This window comes from Pan paniscus, chromosome 8, assembly GCF_029289425.2.
Source record: "Pan paniscus chromosome 8, NHGRI_mPanPan1-v2.0_pri, whole genome shotgun sequence".
Lineage (NCBI taxonomy): Eukaryota > Metazoa > Chordata > Mammalia > Primates > Hominidae > Pan > Pan paniscus.
Genome location: NC_073257.2, coordinates 115,080,616 through 115,103,119, shown reverse-complemented (window position 1 = coordinate 115,103,119; position 22,504 = coordinate 115,080,616). Strand labels below are relative to the sequence as shown.

The window sequence follows — 22,504 nt, the reverse complement described above, 5'->3', positions numbered from 1 at the left end:
AGTGTATACCATACATACATTGATTGATGTCTGGCTGTTACTTCTGTCCCCCTAAAATGTGTAAACCAAAAATAAAATTCTAAGCTCCCCAGCCAACTGAATGGATCCCTCCTCCTGGCCAAGGGGGTTCTAAAGTAGACCTAACAAGCTAGTTCAGGCCATGATGTGAAGTGGTGGTTTGGACATGCCTCATTATACTCTTCCCTTTGGAATTCAGGCACAACTGACCAGCATTAACATTAAAACAGAGATCTTGAGTGACAAAACAGACTCTGTAGCACTAAGATATCAAATTCCAACCTGACTCTAGTATAGCATCACATGATAGATAGCAGTCCCTGAAAGAAATTATTTTACCCAAAAACATGTTTCTTTGACATATTTGGAAATGGCCCTGCAAAGTTGTCTCTTTTGGGGGAAAATATATACATTCTGTAGAGAATCCCTTTCCTTTTCCAGGTCTTTTTCTGATCCAGGAGGGATTAAGAGTCTGGTACTTTTTTGGGTCGGATAAGAGACATTTACCTTCTAGTCTCTCTGCTACCTGCTACCTGGAGGCTTCATCTACATAATAAGAACCTTGGTTTCCACAACCCCTTATTTTAACCCAGACACTCCTTTCTATTGATTCTGGGCTTTTAAATAGTAACAACTTAATTCTTTCAACTAATTATCAGTCAGAAAATTTTTTGAATCCACCTATGACCTGGAACCCCCTACCCCTGCCTCACTTTGAATTGTCCTGCCTTATTGGACCAAACCAATATATATCTTTTTTTCCCCATGTGGAAATAATATGAAACATTTATTAGATATACTGGACAAAAACAGAACTAAGTACTCCAACTCTACTGCAGCATTACCAAAAAAATCATCCTTTCACCACAGTGTAAGATTTAAGGGCAACCTGCCCAAGGATACATGTTATATAAAACACAGCAAGATTGCTGCTGCCCTGCCAAGTAATTCCAGTCCCTACCTAGGTCCTACTGAAATACTGGTGGTCCCAATTAGCTTTTTTTTTTTTTTTGAGACAAAGTCTTGCTCTGTTGTGCAGGCTGGAGTGTAGTGGTGTGATCTCAGCTCACTGCAAGCTCCGCCTCCCGGGTTCATGCCATTCTCCTGCCTCAGCCTCCCGAGTAGCTGGGACTACAGGCGCCCGCCACTATGCCAGGCTAATTTTTTTGTATTTTTAGTAGAGATGGGGTTTCACCATGTTAGCCAGGATGGTCTCGATCTCCTGACCTCATGATCTGCCCGCCTCAGCCTCCTAAAGTGCTGGGATTACAGGTGTGAGCCACCACACCCAGCCCCAATTACTTTTATTGAAGTAAATCTTTTTTTGTTTTTTGAGACAGAGTCTCACTCTGTCGCCCAGGCTGGAGTGCAGTGGCATGATCTTGGCTCACTGCAAGCTCTGCCTCCCGGGTTCACACCATTCTCCTGCCTCAGCCTCCCGAGTAGCTGGGGCCACAGGCGCCCACCACCATGCCCGCCTAATTTTTTATATTTTTAGTAGAGACAGGGTTTCACCGTGTTAGCCAGGATGGTCTCAATCTCCTGACCTTGTGATCCACCCACCTTGGCCTCCCAAAGTGCTGGGATTATAGGCATGAGCCACTGCGCCCGGCCTGAAATAAATCTTTAAAGAAAAAGATAAAGCATTTAAAAAGACAAGTCAAAGTACTTCAGGAACCACATATCCAACACAAGCTTTTTCCTCAAATGAGTTATGTTTGCCTCGCAGTAATAAACTTTTATTTCACTCAAATTACAGCAATGATCTTCCATACATAAGTATCTTCCCTGCCCAATAATTCAAAGGAAAAAAATCCAAAATGATTAGTAAAGAAAATTGTGAGAATTAACAGACCCTTTAAATTTGTTTTAAATATTTTTGAGGTTTAAAAAGTGCTTAAAGTTTGCCCTCGTAGGAAAACATTATCTGAATGAATACCCTAATGGCAAACCACTGTAAAATGCTTCTGCTACATTTGGGGGATAGGGGTAGGGATTATCTTCAAAGCACCCCAGCTCTCTTGATGAGAAGGTCAGAGGTACACTGGTTTGTATCATTGCAACATCCATAAGGTGATGTAGATTGCTTTTCCTTCAGAAAAGGCTTTATCAAAAAGGCATTAATCTTGAGCTCCAAATTTGGCTGACAATTTACTGATAAGATTCATAACCTTTGTGTTGCTCTGGTATTTTGACATATTTGCTGGGTTCTGAGCCACATCCTGGAAGGCCACCATAACTTCTGGATCCTGCATGGCTGCAAGAACCTCTGGATCACTAAGAATTTCATTGAGTCCAGGCATTCCGGCCGTTCCAGGCATGCCCCCTCCCATTCCAGGCATTCCTCAGGGAAAATTACCAGGCATTCCCCCAGGAAAGCCACCTGGAAAAGAGCCATACTGAGCTCCTGACTGTTGTCTGGCTTCTTCCTCCCTCTGGGCTCTCTCATGTTCTTCTCAAGCCTTCTTAACTCTTTCTATGCTTTCTTTGATCTCTTGCTCTTCACGTTTTCGCTCATACTTTCTCTGATATTCTGCAATTTTCTGTGCCCTAGGTTGAACTTCTTTCAGCATTACACTAGCATCTTCATCATAATCCAATTTACAGGCAAGGGCAAGATCATGGGCTGCTTCTTCCCAGTGGCCTAGAAGTCTGTGTGCTTTCCCTCATCACTTGTAAGGCTAAGCTGAATCAGGATTTATTTCAATGGCTCTGTCACTGTCTTGGATGGCAGCATTTGGCTTCTGTAATTTGATGAAGACACTGGCCCTCTTGGCATACAAAATAGCCAAGCAAGGATTCAGCTTGATGGCATCTGTGAATAAATCAATGGATTTCCGCAGTTCACCATCATTTAGGGCTTCAATAGCAGCCACTTTCTTATCATTTGCCTGATCCATCATCACCTCTGCTATCCCATTTCTTGAGGGACATCAGTGTCTGGTTCAATCACACCTTAATTATCAATTTCTAGCTCACTTTCCTTACTTGATGTTTTGTCTGCCTTTAAGTCTTCCTCTACCTTCCTACTATGAAGTTTTTCTTCTTTGGTATTTTCTTCTGATTTAGCTTTCTGAGTAGTAGGTGGTACTTTACCCCTGTGCTCTCCACCCACTCCCTCAGGAATCTCATTTCCTCGGTGTGCGGAATGCTCAGATCCTGCTTACAAATTTTCACAAAGGCCGAAACTCGTTCACTTTGCAGGGGTCCATGGTCAGGAGGCAGTATGCGAAGCTGAGGGGCTGCAGCCCAGTTCCAGGCCCAGATGCTGGCTTGGTGTGACCACGCAGAAGGGCCAAACCAATGTATATCTAAATGTACTGACTGATGTCTACCTGTAATTTCTGATCTCCTAAAATACATAAAATCAAGCTGCAACCCAACCACCTGGGGCACATGTTCTCAGGACCTCCTGAGGCTGTGTCATGGGTCATGGTCCTCACATTTGGCTCAGAATAAATCTCTTCAAATATTTTATGGAGTTTAGTTTTTTTGTTTTGTTTTGTTTTGTTTTTCCTTTGAGACAGAGTCTCGCTCTGTCAGCCAGGCTGAAGTGCAATGGCACTCTCGAGTAGCTGGGATTACAGGTGCGTACCACCATATCCAGCTAATTTTTGTATTTTTAGTAGAGACAGGGTTTCACCATATTGGCCAGGATGGTCTTGAACTCCTGACTTCATGTGATCCACCCACCTCAGCCTCCGAAAGTGCTGGGATTACAGGCATGAGCCACCAGGCCTGGCCTGAATTTGGCTTTTTTCATCAACAATATTATTCTTCATTTTAAGAAAAAGAGAAAATGGCAACATTGAAGAACCCAAAACAGTACATGAATTTCGCTTATCAAGATACAATTTTTTTTTTTAATCCTGCAGGTTTCCTCAACCAGGTTATATGGTCCAAAGGCAAGTCTCCTGGAAAACTAATAGAATGAAACAGAGGGCTTTTTCTGGACCACCACTAAAGAAAGGGTAGTATGGGCGGGCGCGGTGGCTCACGCCTGTAATCCCAGCACTTTGGGAGGCTGAGGCAGGCAGATCACGAGGTCAGGAGATCAAGACCATCCTGGCTAACACGGTGAAACCCTGTCTCTACTAAAAATAAAAAAAAAAAAAAAAAAAAAAAAAAAAGCCAGGTGTGGTGGCTGGCGCCTGTAGTCCAGCTGCTCGGGAGGCTGAGGCAGGAGAATGGTGTGAACCCGGGAGGCGGAGCTTGCAGTGAGCCGAGATCGCGCCACTGCACTTCAGCCTGGGCAACAGAGTGAGACTCCACCTCAAAAAAAAAAAAAAAAAAGAAAAGAAAGGGTAGTATGGCACTGAACATGGAGGCCTATATTTGTTTGACTCTCTAGTCTGTATCTCTTTCTACCCTTTTGTCCTAATCCTCTGTGTATTAGTTTCCTACTGCTGCTGTAACAAATTATCATAGATTTAGTGGCTTAAAATAACACAAATTTACTATCTTACAGTTCTGGAAGTCAGAAGTCTGAAGTGGGCTTCAATGAGCTGAAATCAGGGTGTCAGCAGGGCTGCATTCCTTCTGGAGACTCTGGGGAGCAATCAGTTTTCTTGTGTCTTCCAGCCTCTAGAAGCCTCCTGCATTCCTTGGTTTGCAGTCTTCTCTCATCTTCCTAGCTTGCAGTGGCAGGTCAGATCTTTCTCACATGCATCACTTGGACCCTGACTCTCTCTTTTCCACTTTCCCGTTTTAGGATCCTTGGATCTACCTGGAAAATGCAGGCTCTTCTTCCTATTTAATATCACCTAGTTAGCATAGTTAATTTCATCTGCAGACTTAACTCTCTTGTGCCACGTAATTGTAACATAATCACAGGTCCTGGGGATAAGGCCATTATTCTGCTTACCATGCTGCTAAGGTTAGATGCAGATCCTAGTACTTTACCCATCCTTTTTCTTATAAGCATGGATGGCTAGTATCTGACCAAAGAATTAGTTGAAATGAACTTTTTTGTGTTTGGTGAAAGTAAAAGTTATAAACTCAACTACTTGCCACTCAAATGAAAGAAGATTAATTTATGCTGAACCCAAGATGACTCTTGTTACAACAGGAGTGCTCTAGGTGTCAGGTAAGGGAAGACCCTAGTATCTCACGCTTCCGTGTCAAGAGACCACCAAAGAGGCTTTGTGTGAGCAATAAACCTGTTTATTTCACCTGGGTGCAGGTGGGCTGAGTCCGAAAAAGGAGTCAACAAGGAAGATAGGGGTGGGGCCGTTTTAAAGGATTTGGGTGGGTAGTGGAAAATTACAGTCAAAGGGGGTTTTTCTCTTGTGGGCAGGGGCGGTGGTCACAAAGTGCTCGGTGGGGGAAGTTTCCGAGCCAGGAGAAGGAATTTCACAAGGTTAATCACTCAGTTAAGGTGGGGCAGGAACAAATTACAATGGTAGAATGTCATCAGTTAAGGCAGGAACTGGCCATTTTCACTTCTTTTGTGATTCTTCACTTGCTTCAGGCCATCTGGATGTATATGTGCAGGTCACAGGGGATATGATGGCTTAGCTTGGGCTCAGAGGCCTGACATTCCTGTTTTCTTATATTAATAAGAAAAAACCATAAAATAATGTTGAAGTGTTGGGGCAGAGAAAATTTGGGGGGTTGGTATGGAGAGATAATTGGCAATGTTTCTCAGGGCTGCTTCGAGCGGGATTAGGAGTGGCGTGGGAATCTAGAGTGGGAGAGATTAAGCTGAAGGAAGATTTTATGGTAAGAGGTGATATTGTGGGGTTGTTAGAAGGAGCATTTGTCATATAGAATGATTGGTGATGGCCTGGATACGGTTTTGGATGAATTGAGAAACTAAACGGAAGACACAAGGTCCGAATAAGAGAAGGAAAAAAACAGGTATTAAAGGACTAAGAATTGGGAGGACCCAGGACATCCAATTAGAGAGTGCCCAAGGGGTTCAGTGTAATTACTTGCTTGGTTGGTGAGTTTTTGGGCTCTATCCTTGAGATTTTTTATGTTGTCATACACCAGGACAGATTGATTTAGGTAAAAACAACACTCTTCATTTAAAAATATAGAGTCCTGTTTTTTTAGCAGTGAGTAAGTCGAGGCCTCGGTGATTTCACAGGAAAGAGAAATGCAAAGCCAGCCATTGTTTGTTAAAGAAGGATTAGAAATGGCTAGGAGAGAGTAGAGTGAGATTGATAGCGTGGTGGAGATAGCTAGGGAGAGGTAGAGGGTGGCGTAAGAACAGGAACGAGAAAAAGAGTGAGTATAAAAGTAAAGAATAGGACTTCATCAGGGTGGAAGTATCAGTGTGCCCTGTCAGCAAAGATCACCCATCCACTCCAAGAGGGAGTCAAGAGTGGCAGACTGGGGATAGTATCAGGAGATATCCGCTACGATGATTTGGAGGAAAAGTGTAAACCGGCAGTATAAACAAGGGCAGGGCATTTACAAGTAGTTGAGAATGGTGAATAGGAGTATGACTAGACAGAAGATAGTAAGGATGACAAATTTTTGGGGTGCAGTCCAAGTAGTGGGGGTGACTGTGTAAAGCCCTGTTATAAAGAGTATGGTAAGGAAGATGAGACCTAATAAAAATGAAAGGATGTATTAGCCTTATAAGGGTTACTATTATCCTTTAGGAATGCAGGTGAGTTTAAGGGAAGTAGGAGAGAGTACATGTAACTCCCAGGAGGAAGAGGAGAGATCAGGCTGGCTGTCTGATGGACACAGCTTTATTCTGGATCAGTGAACCTAATGGGGAGGGTCCTGCAGGCAGACGGCAGTTGGGGTACTATAGATGACTAAGTAGGGTCTGGTCCCTCAAGGTTGTAGAGTTTGAGGGGTCAGATTCTTAACAAGAACTGATCGTCCAGCTAGGGTGTCTTCATATGGCTGGGAATCTGGAGTAGGCAAGAGAAGATTAGCAGCCTGGCAAATTTCCTGTCTAGCCTGCTGGAGGACTGGAAGATAATCACCTAGAGGGCTGGTGTCTGGAATGAGACTGGGGCCTAATAAAAAGTAGCATCCATACAGAAGCTCAAATGGGCTGTACTCTGTGGCATCTTGAGGACAGGCCTGAATTCTGAGGAGGGCAAGTGGTAAAAGTACTGTTCAGTCCTTTTTTTTTTGAGATGGAGTCTCACTTGTCTCCCAGGCAGTGGCGTGATCTCGGCTCACTGCAAGCTCTGCCTCCCAGGTTCCCGCCATTCTCCTGCCTCAGCCTCCCGAGTAGCTGGGACTACAGGGGCCTGCCACCATGCCTGGCTAATTTTTTTTGTATTTTTTAGTAGAGACAGGGTTTCACCATGTTAGCCAGGATGGTCTTGATCTCCTGACCTCGTGATCCGCCCACCTCGGCCTCCCAAAGTGCTGGGATTAAAGGGGTGAGCCACCGTGCCCAGCCTCAGTCCTTTTTAAGTTGGAGGCTGAGTTTGGTGAGGTGTGTCTTTAAAAGACCATTAGTTCTTTCTACCTTTCCTGAGGATTGAGGGCAATAAGGAGCATGAAGTTTCCATTGAATGCCCAGGGACTGGGAGACTGCATGAGTGACTTGACTAATAAAGGCTGGTCCGTTATCAGACTGTATAGAGGTAGGAAGGCCAAATTGAGGAATTCTGTCTGATAGAAGGGAAGAAATGATGGCAGTGGCCTTCTCAGACCCTGTGGGAAAGGCCTCTACCCATCCAGTACAAGTGTCTACTCAGACCAAGAGGTATTTTAGTTTTCTGACTCAGGGCATGTGAATAAAGTCAATTTGCCAGTCCTGGGCAGGGGCAAATCCCTGAGCTTGAAGTGTAGGGAAGGGAGGGGGCCTGAACAATCCCTGAGGAGTAGTAGAACAGCAGATGGAACACTGAGAAGTGATTTCCTTAAGGATAGATTTCCATGATGGAAAGGAAATGAGAGGTTCTAAGAGACAGGCTAGCAGCTTGTAACCTACATGGAAGAGGTTATGAAATGACGGCAGATTAGAATGGGCCTATGAGGCTGGAAGGAGATATTTTCCTTGGTCCAAGAACCATTTGCCTTGTGTGGGAAGAGATTGATAGGTGGAAGTTTCAGTGGGAGAGTAGGTGGGAGTGATCAATGAGAAGGAGAAAAACTGGCTGTGAGGGATAGAAGTTGGAATGCTAGCTGCTTTTTTAGCTACTTTATCAGCATAAGCATTGCCCTGAGCGATGGGATCTGATGCCTTTTGAGGGCCCTTGCAGTGAAGGACTCCAGCTTCCTTTGGAAGTAAAGTGGCCTTGAGAAGAGTTTTTATTAAAGAGACATTAATGATGGAGGACCCTTGCATAGTGAGGAAACCTCTTTCTGCCCATATAACAGCATGGTGGTGCAGGATATGGAAGGCATATTTAGCATCAGTATAAATATTGATGCATAGTCCCTTTGCAAGAGTGAGGGCTTGAGTTAAGGCAATGAGTTCGGCTTGCTGAGAGGTAGTGGAGTGGGGCACAGTGGTAGCCTCAAGGATAGATGTGGAAGATACTATAGCATAGCCTGCCTTTGCTGGTGAGTGGCGATTAGGCCTGGTGGAACTGCTATCAATAAACCAAGTGTGCTCAGGGTGAGGAACAGGAAAGAAGGAAATATGGGGAAATCAAGTGAATGTCAAGTGGATCAGAGAGATACAGTCATGGGGGTCAGGTGTGGCATCCAGAATGAGGTGGGAGGCTGGATTGAAGTCCAGGCCAGTAACAATGGTAATTGTGGGAGACTCAACAAAGAGTGAGTATAGCTGAAGGAACTGGGGAGCATAAAGTATATGCGTCAGATTTGAGGAAAAAAATAGATTTTGGAAGTTATGAGAACTGTAGAGAGTGAGTTGAGCATAGTTTGTGATTTTGAGGGCCTCTAAAAGTATTAATGCAGCAGCAGCTGCCACACACAGATATGAGTGCTAGGCTAAAACAGTAAGGTTACGTTGTTTGGACAGAAAGGCTAACGGTGTGGTCCCAGCTTTTGTGTAAGAATTCTTACCGCACAGCCCTGTAGTTTGGCTGTGTGTAATGAAAAGGGTTGGGATGAGTTAGGGAGAGCTAGTGTGGGGCAGTTTTTAGGGCTGTTTTTTAAGGAATGGAAAGGGAGTGGGGAAAGGATTTAGGATTTATGGGGTCAGCTAGGTTTCCTTTTATGAGTTTATATAATGGTTTAGTCAGGATGGTAAAATTAGGTATCCAAAGGCAGAAGTACCTAACCATGCCTAGGAAGGAAAGGAGTTGTTGTTTTGTAGAAGGGGTTGGGGTTTTGGAGATAAGCTGGACATGATCAGCAGGGAGAGCACATGTGTTTTTATGAAGAATTATGCTGAGATAGGTAATGGATGAGGAAGAAATTTGGGCTTTGGAGGGGGATACACAATATCCTTTTGAGAATAGATGTTGGAGGAGCAGAAGGGTGTCCTGTTGGGAAGTTTTGTAGGAGGGGCTATAAAGTAGAAAGTTGTCAAAATATTTAATAAGGTGAGAAGGAGATGGATGGAAAGAAAGTAAATCATGAGAAAGGACTTTACTGAAGTAATGGGGGCTGTCGGTGAAGCCTTGCAGCAGTACAGCCTGGGTAAGTTGCTGAGACTGATGGGTGTCAGGGTCAGTCCAAGTGAAAGCGAAGAGAGGCTGGGATGAAGGGTGCAAAGAAATAGTAAAGAAAGCATGTTTGAGATGCAGAACAGAATAATGGGTTGTGGAGGGAGGTATTGAGGATAAGACGGTATATGGGTTTGGCACCACGGGGTGGATAGGCAAAACAATTTGGTTGATAAGGTGCAGATCCTGAAGTAACTTGTAAGACTTGTCCGGTTTTTGGACAGGTAAAATGTGGGAATTGTAAGAAGAGTTCATAGGTTTTAGAATCCCATGCTGTAGCAGGCGAGTGATAACAGGCTTCAATCCCCTTAAAGCCTGTTGTGGGATGGGATACTGGCGTTCAGTGGGGTAAGGGTGATTAGATTTTAGTGGGATAGTAGTGGGTGTGTGATCGGTTGCCAGGGAGGGGGTAGAGGTGTCCCATACTTGTGGGTTAAGGTAGGGGGATACGAGGGGAAGACATGAAGGAGGCTTTGGGTTGGGAAGAAGGGTGACAATGAGATTTGGCTGTAGTCCAGGAAGAGTCAGGGAAGCAGATAATTTGGTTAAAATGTCTTGGCCTAATAAGGGAACTGGGGCCAGGCACGGTGGCTCACGCCTGTAATCCTAGCACTTTGGGAGGCCGAGGTGGGCGGATCACGAGGTCAGGAGATCGAGACCATCCTCACTAACATGGTGAAACCCCATCTCTACTAAAAATACAAAAAAAAAAAAAAATTAGCTGGGCGTGGTGGTGGGCGCCTGTAGTTCCAGCTACTCTGGAGGCTGAGGCAGGAGAATGGCATGAACTCAGGAGGCGGAGCTTGCAGTGAGCCAAGATCGCACCACTGCACTCCAGCCTGGGCGACAGAGCAAGACTCCATCTCAAAAAATAAAAAATAAAAAAAATAAGGGAACTAGGCAGGTGGGGATAACTAAAAAAGAGTGCATAAAATAATGTTGTCCATGTTGGCACCAGAGTGGGGGAGTTTTAAGGGGTTTTGAAGCTTGGCCGTCAATACCCACAACAGTTATGGGGGCAAGGGAAACAGGCCCTTGAAAAGAAGGTAATGTGGAGTGGGTAGCCCCTGTGTTGATTAAACAGGGGACGGACTTACCCTCCACTGTGAGAGTTACCCAAAGCTCAGCATCCATGATGGTCCAGGGGGCTTCCAAGGCGATCAGGCAGCATCAGTCTTCAGCTGCCAAGCCGAGCAAATCTGGGAAGCAGTCAGTCAGAGAGCCTTGGGCCAGACCTTTAGGGGCTCTAGGAGTGGCTGCCGGGTGAGCTGGGCAGTCTGATTTCCAGTGGGTCCCTGCACAGATGGGACACAGCTTGGGAGGAATCCTGGGCTGCAGGCATTCCTTGGCCCAGTGGCCAGATTTCTGGCACTTGAAGCAACAGCCTGTTGGAGGAGGTCCTGTAGGAATGCTTGACTGCTGTGGCTTAGGCAGTTTGAAGTTCTTGTGTGCTGGAGGTGTGGCTGGGTTTTGTCTCACAGCAAAGGCAAGTAATTGTAACTCAGAAATGCGTTGCTGTGTGGCTGCCTCCTCTCTATTATTGTACACCTTGAAGGTGAGGTTGATTAATTCCTGTTGTGGGGTTTGAGGGCTGGATTCTAATTTTTGAAGCTTTTTTCTAATGTCAGGAGCTGACTGGGTGATAAAATGCCTATTTAGAATAAGACGGCCTTCTGACCCTTCAGGGTCTAGGGCTGTAAAGCATCTCAGGGTTGCTGCCAAACAAGCCAGGAACTGGGCTAGGTTTTTGTCTTTACCTTGGGTAGTTTCTTTAAGCTTGTCATAATTAACAGCTTTGTAAGCTGCCTTTGTAAGCCCATCAACTAGGCAGGAAATCATGTAATCTCACCTAATTATACCTGGGGAATCTGCCTGATAGTTCCATTGGGGATCCTCTTGGGGAACTGCTCTAATGCCTTCTTGGAGGTCTGGCTTGTGAAGCCGGTGGTTATCAGTGTGAGATTGGGCTAGAGAAAAAACTCTTTCCTGTTCATCTGGGGAAAGGGTAGATGTTAGGATGACATTTAAATCACTCCAGGTTAAATTGCAGGACAGAGTTAGATATTGGAATTCCTATATATAATTAGTGGGGTCTGATGAGAAAGAGCCTAAACACTGACTGATCTGAGAGAGGTCTGATAGAGAAAAAGGCACAAGTACCCTGACTATGCCTTCAGCTCCAGCCACCTCTCTAAGAGGAAATCGTTGGGCAGGTAGGGGAGAGCCAGTCATGGAACAAAACTGTAAGCTGCACTGGGTGTGAGGAGGGGAGGTGATAAAAGGTTTATAGGGTGGAGGAGCAGAGGCTGAGGAAGATTTGGAGCCTGATTCAGCCTGGCAGAAAGCAACGTAGGGAGCAGTCTGGGGAGGAGGGGAGAGGTCAGATGGCTTGGTAGAAAAGGAAGATTGGAAAGACTCAGCAATGCTTGGGGTTGGGACTGAGGGGACAGGCGGTAGGGAAAGAAGGAGGATTTGGGACGAATTGCATTGGGAACAGAGACTAGGGAGGGAACGAAGTGTGAAAAAACGCCTGTATGTAAGGCATCTCAGGCCATTTACCAATTTTTCGACAAAAATTATCTAGGTCCTGTAGGATGGAGAAATCGAAAGTGCTGTTTTCTGGCCATTTAGAGCATTTATCAAGTTTGTATTGGGGCCAAGCAGTGTTGCAGAAGAAAATAAGGCATTTAGGTTTTAGGTCAGGTGTGAGCTGAAGAGGTTTTAAGTTCTTGAGAACACAGGCTAAGGGAGAAGAGGGAGGAATGGAGGGTGGAAGGTTGCCCATAGTGAAGGAGGCAAGCCCAGAGAAAAGAGAGAGTAGACACATGGAGAGAAGGGGTGGGAGGGTACTTGCCCCCCAGGGGAGGTGGTGCTTGCCACCCAGTGAAAGTGGTACTGGCCACCAAGGTGAAGGATCAAGGCCAGGCATCCCCCTGGTGATCAGACACCTCTGAAACGTGGGTAAGCATCCCCACAGTGATTAAACACCAAGGGAAGACTGTCTTCCCGAGTCCGTGACCAGAGCCGGAGTTTTGGGTTCACAGATAAAACGCATCTCCTCTGTCTCTACCAGAAAAGGAAAGGAACTGAAATTAAGAGAAGGGAGAGATTGAAGGGTGGTGCCAAAATCGAAAGGAGAAAGAGGTTGAAGGATAGTGAGAGAGGTTGGAGAAGAGAGTAAAAATAGGCCACTTACCTGATTTAAAATTGGTGAGATGTTCCTTGGGCTGGTTGGTCTGAGGACCCGAGGTCGTAGGTGAATCTTTCTCATGGAGCAAAGAGCAGGACAGGGGATTGATCGCCCAAGGGAGGTCCCCTGATCTGAGTCACGGCACCAAATGTCATGCATGTCCGTGTGAAGAGACCACCAAACAGGCTTTGTGTGAGCAACAAGGCTGTTTATTTCACCTGGGTGCAGGTGGGCTGAGTCCGAAAAAGGAGTCAGCAAGGAAGATAGGGGTGGGACAGTTTTATAGGATTTGGGTGGGTAGTGGAAAATTACAGTCAAAGGGGGTTTTTCTCTTGTGGGCAGGGGCGGGGGTCACAAAGTGCTCGGTGGGGGAGCTTCTGAGCCAGGAGAAGGAATTTCACAAGGTTAATTGCTCAGTTAAGGTGGGGCAGGAACAAATCACAATGGTTGAATGTCATCAGTTAAGGTAGGAACCAGCCATTTTCACTTCTTTTGTGATTCTTCACTTGCTTCAGGCCATCTGGATGTATACGTGCAAGTCACAGGGGATATGATGGCTTAGCTTGGGCTCAGAGGCCTGACACCTAGATCATGGTGGGCTTGGAAAACTGTCTGAGTTTCAGGGACTGCACCCTATTTATGCCAATGAAATACCAACATTGATGCCTAGCATCTGACATCTGAATTGGAGCCACAAAAGGTGCTGAAGAGACTAATACTCTGAAGGTGAGGTGACATAGGGATTTATAATCCCTGATCCTGCAATAGTGAGTTTCTTTAGGTCAATTGTATAGTTTCTGTAGTACTCAGAAGATTATTTTTCAAAGTGGCCCTTTGGGCTAGCAAACAAGAAAGAGACACATGAAGTCAATGTTGCCTGGGCAGCAGACAGCAGGGGGTGGCTCGGATTGGCTATTACCATGGCAACATTGATTGCTGTCACAAGCACCGGTGAGGCAGATAGTTAACATTTTCAGAGAACACAGGGACTACTTGCATCAGAATTACTTAGGAATTTGTTTAAATTTCGAATTCCTAGGACCCAAGGCCAGAGAGTCACGATTGGTAAGACTGAGATATGGTATGGAATCTGCCTTTTAGAAAACTCCCCAGGCAACCATACCTGATGAAATTTGAGAACCACTGATTAAAAAAATACAGTGCATCCCTGTTACAAATCCCTATATAAACCCATCTCACCAGAGCCATTTTCTTGCTTACAAGGCCTTACAATCTTTAAAAGACGCAGTGAATGTGCTGATCTAGGAATTTATACTGATAAATGCCCAAGTTTTTTGAGTGCTAAATGTTTAAGTAGGTCTTTCAAGATTTCAGCAAGCATGGAACTTTTTTCTTTCTTTCTTTTTTTCTTTCCTTTCTTTTTTTTTTTAAATTGAGACAGGTCTCACTCTGTCACCCAGACTGGAGTACAGTGGCTTAATCATGGCTCACTGCAGCCTTGACCTCCTGGGCTCAAGCGATCCTCCCACTTTAGCCTCATGAGTGGCTGGGACTACAGCTACAAGCCATCACAGCCAGCTAACTGTTTTTTTGGTTTTTTGTTTTTTTGGGTTTTTTTTGAGATGGAGTCTCACTCTGTCGCCAGGCTGGAGTGCAGTGGTGCGATCTCAGCTCACTGCAACCTCCACCTCCCGGGTTCAAGTGATTCTCTTGCTTCAGCCTCCCGAGTAGCTGGGACTACAGGCGTGTGCTGAAAAGAGCCGGGCACATTCCTCAGCCCCGGGCTCAAAACAAACAAGCCCAGTACAAACACATCCCATCCTCCCATCCCACCACATATCACCATATATCTCTCAAACTTCCTGAGCCCAGTACAAACACCACCAGGAAAGTCTCCGATAAGGGGACAGCCGTTCAAAGTTTTACTGAAAGAGCAGGAACCAAAAGAATTCCTTTGTTCCCCTGTAACTTTCAGGCTATAAAAAGCAAACACTCGCATTGTTCAGGGCCCTCTTGTATGCTGTGGAATGGAGGGACCAGGTTCGAACTTGTAGTAAAGATCCTTGCTGCTTGGCTTTGACTCTGGACTCTGGTGGTCTTCTTTGGGGAACTAACGGTCTGGGCATAACAGTGCCACCATACCCAGCTAGTTTTTGTGTTTTTAGTAGAGATGGGGTTTCACAATGTTGGCCAGGATGGTCTTGATCTACTGACCTCATGATCAGCCCGCCTTAGCCTCCCAAAGTGCTAGGATTACAGGCATGAGCCACCATGCCCGGCTGCCAGCTAACTTTTTAAAAAAATTTTTTGTGGATATGTGGTCTACCTATGTTGCCCAGGCTGGTCTTGAACTTCTGAGCTCAAGCAATACTCCTGCCTCAGCCTTCCAAAGGGCTGGGTTTTCAGGTGTGAGCCACAGTGCCTGGCCTAGAACTTTTTTTCTAAGTAACATCTATTAATATCTCATAGAGCTGTCATACCAAAATGTGCTCTGAGACTCCCAAGGTAAATTTCCCAAATTGGGAAATTCAGCTCAATATCACTTTGAAGGACTAGGGTGGGATCCAAGAAGGGGACAGCATGAACCAGGACTAGAGAGGATGGCTAAGGTGCAGGACTAGGTTCTTTATACCACTGAGACATACCATTCTCTCTCTTGCAAGGACAGACTCAGGACATAAAGAACACCACCAAGAATATAGGCTTCCTGATGTTTCTGAGAATCACTGCTGTCATGAGCCAGTCTCTAATGGTGAATTAACCCTCATGAGGGTTAAGAACCAGTTGAGCAGGCCTAGCGCGGTAGCTTACACCTGTAATCCCAGCACTTTGGGAGGCCAAGGCAGGCAGATCACTTGAGCTCAGGAGTTAGAGACCATGCTGGCCATCATAGCAAAACCCCATCTCTACAAAAAAACACCAAAATTAGCCGGGTGTGGTGGTGTGTGCCTGTAGTCCCAGCTACTTGGGAGGCTGAGGAGGGAGGATGGCTTGAGCTCAGGAGGCGGAAGTTGGAGTGAGCCGAGATTGTGCCACTGCACTCCAGCCTGGGCAACAGAGCCAGACCTTGTCTCAAAAAAAAAAAAAAAAAAAAAATTTAAGAACCAGAAGATTAGTGGATATGTGACATCCAGTGTGTTGTTTTTATATTTCTCTAGTACTACTCTTAACCCAAGGCTTAGGCATATTCAGTTTTGCTAGTTGTAGTGGATACTCTTGGCTGCCTACTTAGCATCCACTCTCCACTCCTTCTGCCCATGAAAAATTCCAGTTTTGCTCAGGTATCCTCTCCATCCCCAGCCCCAGGGACAATATCTAATTTGTTGGTGTATGATCCTTTCTTGGCAATGACTTTTAGTCTGAGGGGTCTGCATGTTTCCTAATTCATTCCAATTAGGTTGAAAGGAAGGACTGTTGTGGAGGAGAGGTGTCTGTGCTTTGTTGACATGAGGGAGGAAACTTGAAGCCAACCTACACATCGTAAGATGAAGCAAACTTTCAGGACTACAGGGCAGAGAGACAAAACTTGGTCCTGTTTTTTTTTTTTTTTTTTTTTTGAGATAAGGGTGTCATTCTGCCACCCAGGCTGTAGTGTAGTGGGCATATTCTCCTCACTGCAGCCTCTACCTCCCAGGCTCAAGTGATCCTTCCATTTTAGCCTCCTGAGTAGCTGGGACTACAGGCACACATGACTACGCCCACCTAATCTTAAACATTTTTTGTAGAGACAGAGTTTTGTCATGTTGCCTAGGCTGGTCTTGAACTCCTGGGCTCAAGCCATCTGCCCACCACAGCCTCTCAAAGTGTTTGGATTACAGGCATGAGCCAGCGCTCCTGGCTGAAACTTGGTCCTTAATGGCAATATTGATTACTGAATATTTACCACAGAGCGTACCATACCTCTGAACTTCCTTATTGTTTAAGCCATTTTAACTGGGTTTCTTGTTACTTGTGATCAACAGTTTCCTAATGTCTGTGGTCACCGGTTTGCCTTGCACTCTCTGGTTCATGCAATTTTTTTTTTTTTTAGATGGAGTTTCGTTTTGCTCTTGTTGCCCAGGCTGGAGTGCAATGGCACAGTCTTCGCTCACTGCAACCTCTGCCTCCCAGGTTCAAGTGATTCTCCTGTCTCAGCCTCCTGAGTAGCTGAAATTACAGGCACCCACCACCAAGCCCAGCTAATTTTTATATTTTTTGTAGAGACAGGGTTTCGCCATGTTGGCCAGGCTGGTCTCGAACTCCTGACCTCTGGTGATCCGCCCACCTCGGCCTCCCAAAGTGCTGGGATTACAGGCTTGAGCCACCATGCCCAGTGGTTCATGCAATTTATATGTAAAATGTAAAAAAGTAAAAGCAGAGAGAAGACAATGGCTTGTGGTCTGAGAGAATCAATGGTATGTGGGCTAAAATGTGTTTAGGTAAAAGCTGTTGTGAGCGAACTGTGTCTTCTTCCTGAGTTGTCACGTTTTTTCAGTTTCCACAAGTGTCCACATCCAGAAAACAAATTCATTAAATCAGCTTTTATTTGCATTTCTTATCTCAAAAATAATTATATGTTTGTTTGACTTCTTGTTAGCATAGAAAATTGTTTACTGAGGTAGATATGGAATGCCAAGATGAGAAAATTAAATTGATTAGGAAATGCTCTCACTGACAAATAGTAGAAACTTACCTGTATATACCAGAAGAATTGGCTTTTTAAATAGACAAGTAAATGCACTTTTTCACTCTGACATGAGTTCACCTGAGGCTTTGGTGGTTTTTTTTGCTTTGTTTTATTTTGTTTTGTTTGTTTGTTTGTTTTGAGACAGAGTCTCACTTGCTCTGTTGCCCAGGTGAGAGTGCAGTGGCACGATCTCATGATCTCAGCTTACTGCAACCTCCGTCTCCCAGGTTCAAGTGATTCTCCTGCCTCAGCCTCCTGAATAACTGGGACTACAGGAGCATGCCACCATGCCCAGCTAATTTTTGTATTTTTAGTAGAGATGGAGTTTCACCATGTTAGCCAGGCTGGTCTTGAATTCCTGACCTTAAGTGATCCACCCACCTTGGCCTCCCAAAGTGCTGGGATTACAGGTGTGAGCCACCACGCCCAGCCTGAGGCTTTAGTTCTAATATAAGCGCTGCTAAACCCAAATATGTGAAATGCTCAGGTGGTCTGAACTGCTCTGGTGGAGGGATATGGGTTCTGGTTGCACAGGGAAGAGGTGTTTCATTTTAAGTGCGGCAACTTATCACTTATTTAGATGGATATTTAGAGGCTAAGGTTGGAATGGTTGGTGATATTTTAGATCTACCTGGAAACAAACTGTACTAGTGATTTGCTCAGGTTCCTTCTATGAGAGGGCTGCAGCTTCACAGGGTAGAGGCAGGAATGTAAGAATGAGAGCTGGCTGGGCCTGGTGGCTCACGCCTGTAATCCCAGCACTTTGGGAGGCCAAGGTGGGTGGATTACTTGAGGTTAGGAGTTCGAGACCAGCCTGGCCAACATAGTGAAACACTGTCTCTACTAAAAATACAAAAATTAGCCAAGCGTGGTAGTGTGTGCCTGTAGTCCCAGCTACTTAGGAGGCTGAGGCAGGAGAATTGCTTGAACCCAGGAAGTGGAGGTTGCAGTGAGCTGAGATTGGGCCACTGCACTCTAGCCTGGGCAACAGAGCGAGACTCCATCTCAACAACAACAACAACAAAAATGAGAGCCCTAGTTTGCTTCCCTTTTTTTTTTTGAGATGGGGTCTCGCACTGTTGCCCGGGCTGGAGTGCAAATGTGGCCATCTCAACTCACTGCAACCTCCACTTCCCGGGTTCAAGCAATTCTCCTGCCTCAGGCTCCTGAGTGGCTGGGATTACAGGGGCCTGCCACCACGCCTGGCTAATTTTTTGTATTTTTAGTAGAGACGGGGTTTCACTATGTTGGCCAGGCTGGGCTTGAACTCCTAACCTCGTGATCCGCCTGCCTTGGCCTCCCAAAGTGCTGGGATTACAGGTGTAAGCCACTGTGCCTGGCTTCTTCTTTTGTTTAAATACTTTAATCCAATTTACAGCATCGTAAAAGGCATTAAAATAAATTCTACTCACAATCCCATCACACCATCATTTAGTTACTAATTAATTTATTTAAAAGATATATAGGGACTCCCCCAGTGTGTCAGACCCTGGGCTAAGTGCTGTCTCCCTCTCAGTGAACAAGACAGACTGTCCCTGCCCTCTTGGAGTTTACAGGCGATATTGTGAAGGCAGATATTGAAAACATATCACACAAATATTTCTTTCATTGCAACTGTGGTAAGTTAGAGAAGGGAAAGGAAGGTACAGGGCAGCATGAAAGAAAATAACAGGAGGGAATTTCAGGTAGATTGGCTTGGAGATTAGCGAATGCCTCTGACAAACATTTGAGTTAAGGCCTTCAAGATGAGTATGAGTTAGAAAGGTGAAAAGAGGCTTTCAGGTAGAGAAACAGTTTAACGTAGGGACAACGAGACCTGGGGTGTTCTAAGAACTGGAAAATGGAAGTTTGGAAGAAGTCAGGTGAACATGGAGTAAACAGTGCTATTTATGTATTTGATTCCTTTTTTGGAAAGTTAAGTTTTTTTTTTTTTAAATTGTGGTAAAATATATATAACATAAAATAGGCCATTTTAACCATTTTTAAGAGTACTATTCAGTGGCGTTAATTACATTCTCAATGTGGTGCAACCCTCACCACTGTCTATGTCCAGAATGTTTTCATCACCCCAAACAGAAACTCTGTCACCATTAAGCAATAATTCTCCACTCCTTTCTTCCCCCAACCCCTGGTGACTGCTAATCTGCTTTCTGTCTCTATGAATTTGCCTATTCTAGCTATTTCATATAAGTAGAATCATGTAATATTTGTCCTTTTGTGTCTGGCTTATTTCTCTTAGCATTTTTTTTCTTTTTCTCTCTGTCCACCAGGCTTGAGTGCAGTGGCACAATCTCAGCTCACTGCAACCTCCGCCTCCTGGGTTCAAGTGGTCATCCCGCCTCAGCCTCCCGAAGTGCTGGGATTACAGGTGTGAGCCACCACACCTGGCTGCGTAATGTTTTCAAGGTTCATCCAAGTTGTAGCATGTATCAAAACTTTATTTATTTATTTCTGAGACATAGTGTTGCTCTGTCACCCAGGCAGGAGTGCGTGGCATGATCTCAGCTCACTGCCACCTCCACCTCCCAGATTTAAGCCATTCTTGTGCCTCAGCCTCCCTAGTAGCTGGGATTACTGCATGCACCCAGCTAATTTTTGTATTTTTAGTAGAGATAGGGTTTTGCCATATTGGCCAGGCTTGTCTCAAACTCCTGGCCTCAAGTGATCTGCCTGCCTCAGCCTCCCAAAGTGCTGCAATTACAGGCATGAGCCACAGTGCCCAGCCAAAACTTCATTCCTTTTTATGGCCGAATAATATTCCATTGTATGTATATACCATGTCTTGTTTATCCATTCATGTGTTGATGGACACTTGGGTTGTTTCCATCTTTTGGGCATTGTGAAAATGGTGATACGAATATTTGTGTACAAGTATCCGTTTGAGTGCCTATTTTTAATTATTTTGGGTATCTACCTAGCAGCAGAATTGCTGAGTCATTTGTTTAATTTTTTCAAGGAATGGCAACAATGCACGAGGGTTCAAATTTCTCCATATCCTTGCCAACACATGTTATTTTCCATTAAAAAAACTATATCCATGCGTCTGAAGTGCATGTATTTGATTCTAACTCTCCTATATCTCAAGAATCCATCTCTTCTGAAACTCTGAAGATCTTTGGGGTCACTAATCTGGCATGAGGCTTACAATGACCTGCCTTCATTTTTTACCCAAGTGTCTGATTTCCTTAATAGATGTTCAGCAACTTTGGAACAAGGTGTGGGTGGGGGATCAATTTGAATCTCCAGTGTCTACTATCTGGTAGATGTTCAACAAATAAAATAATTGCGATAAAGGTCGCAGATCTTGTCTCTCTCACACTGTAAACACCCAGTGGAAGTTTCCAAAAGGCACCTGAGAGATTTTTGCTTAATTCAAATGAATTAATTTTCATGACTATGTGAGGCAGTTAGTTGTTGGTTACATTTAAACTGCGAATCTGATCCCTGCCACTCTGCTTGATGCCCTTCAGTTACTCTCCATTGCACTTAAGGTTGGGGACCCTGTTCATTAACGTGGTCTGCAGTGCCCTGCCAGGTCTGACCTTGCCTCCCTCCAGGGCTTTCTCCCTTTTTCTTTAGGCTTGGGTTATTCCTTAGATACACAAGACTCATCTCTAGCACCAGCTGTTTTCTCTTTCACTCTTGCAAACAAGTTCCCCCTCACTTTTGCCTCCCTCCCTCCCTTCCTTCCTCCCTCTCCCTCTCTTTATCTCTCTCTTTCTCTCTCTCTTTCTTTCCTTTTTTGAAACAGGGTGTTGTTCTGTCATTCAGGCAGGAGTGCAGTGGTCCGGTCATAGCTCACTGAAACCTCAAACTCCTGGGCTCAAGTGACCCTCCTGCTTCAGCCTCCCAAGTAGCTAGGACTATAGGTATGTGCCACCATGCTGGGCTAATTAAAAAAAAATTTTTTTTTGTAGAGATGGGGTCTTGCTACGTTGTCCAGGCTGGTCTTAAACTCCTGGGCTCAAGCGATCCTCCTGTCTCAACCTCCCAAAGTGCTGGGATTACAGGTATGAGCCACTGCACCCGGCCCTCTCACTTTTTCACCTGAGTCCTACTCATCCTTCAGATCTCAGCTGAGATGTCATTTCCTCAGGGAACGGTTTCCTGACCCTCACCCGATCCTAACTCTAAACTCCATTTTGTTCTCCCTCATAGCATCTTTTACTTTTCCTGCATAGCACTTATCAAAATTGTAGTAAAGCAACTTTTTGTTTATTTAGCGTTCATCTTCCAAGTAGTCAGCAAGTCTCCATGAGGGCAGCAACTCATGTCTGTATCCGTCAGTGTTAGGCACATAGTAGGCACTCAATGCATAGTTTTGAGGAGAGCTTCTACCAAGAAGCAGAAAAACTGATGAGTGGCTTGTGAATGCTGCTGATATTCTGGGTGACTCAGAGTTTCTGGGTATTCCCGGGAAAACAGTGTAGATCAGATTGGATAGGACAGTCACATGAGTGCCTGGCAGGAAGTTGATGAGAGGCCATCCAAGGCCACAGTGGGGTGGTCTCTTTTGCCAAGCAGTGCCCAGGCTCTTCAGCTAATGTCAGGTTAGAGACCTCAAGCAAGCTCTTTATGGTTCCTCAGCCTCCCAGCCCTTTGTTAGAAGGTTGTTTCATGAGTTGGCATGGCTTTTCTTACCCTTGAAAGTCATGAGGCAAAATTGTTCTATCCTTTTGCATTTAAAAGAATTAATTTTTTGTTACAAAAGCAATACATGATTACACTTATCTTCCAAAACATTAAAAGGAAAGCCAATACTCCCTTTGAACATTCTCTCAATAAAATAATGGTCCTTTATCCCTAGCTTAGAGAGAACTTCTGATATATTTTGGGCATGTAGCTTTACAGACCTGTTTTAAAAATCTTTCATAAACCTAATGTATGATAATAGGGAATAATGGTATTATTTATGTGTGTTCTGTTTTAGCTTTTTATTTTGAAATAATTTTAGATTTACAGAGGAGTTGCAGAGCTAGTATAGAAAGTTTCAACATACACTTCACCCAGCTTCTCTTAATGTTAACAATTTATGTAACCCTGGTTCAAGACTAAGAAATTAACAGTAGCACAATACTAATAACAGAACTACAGACCTTATTCCAGTTC

At 44.8% G+C, this 22,504-nt stretch overlaps 1 protein-coding gene and 1 pseudogene across 1 annotated transcript in view; one reads left to right on the top strand and one right to left on the bottom strand.

Moving 5' to 3' along the window:
- NT5C2 (5'-nucleotidase, cytosolic II) overlaps positions 1–22,504 on the top strand; it is a 190,401-nt gene that overhangs the window by 61,182 nt on the left and 106,715 nt on the right. The gene's annotated exons all lie outside the window — the stretch shown is intronic.
- On the bottom strand, positions 2,090–5,250 carry LOC100971956 (hsc70-interacting protein-like; annotated as a pseudogene).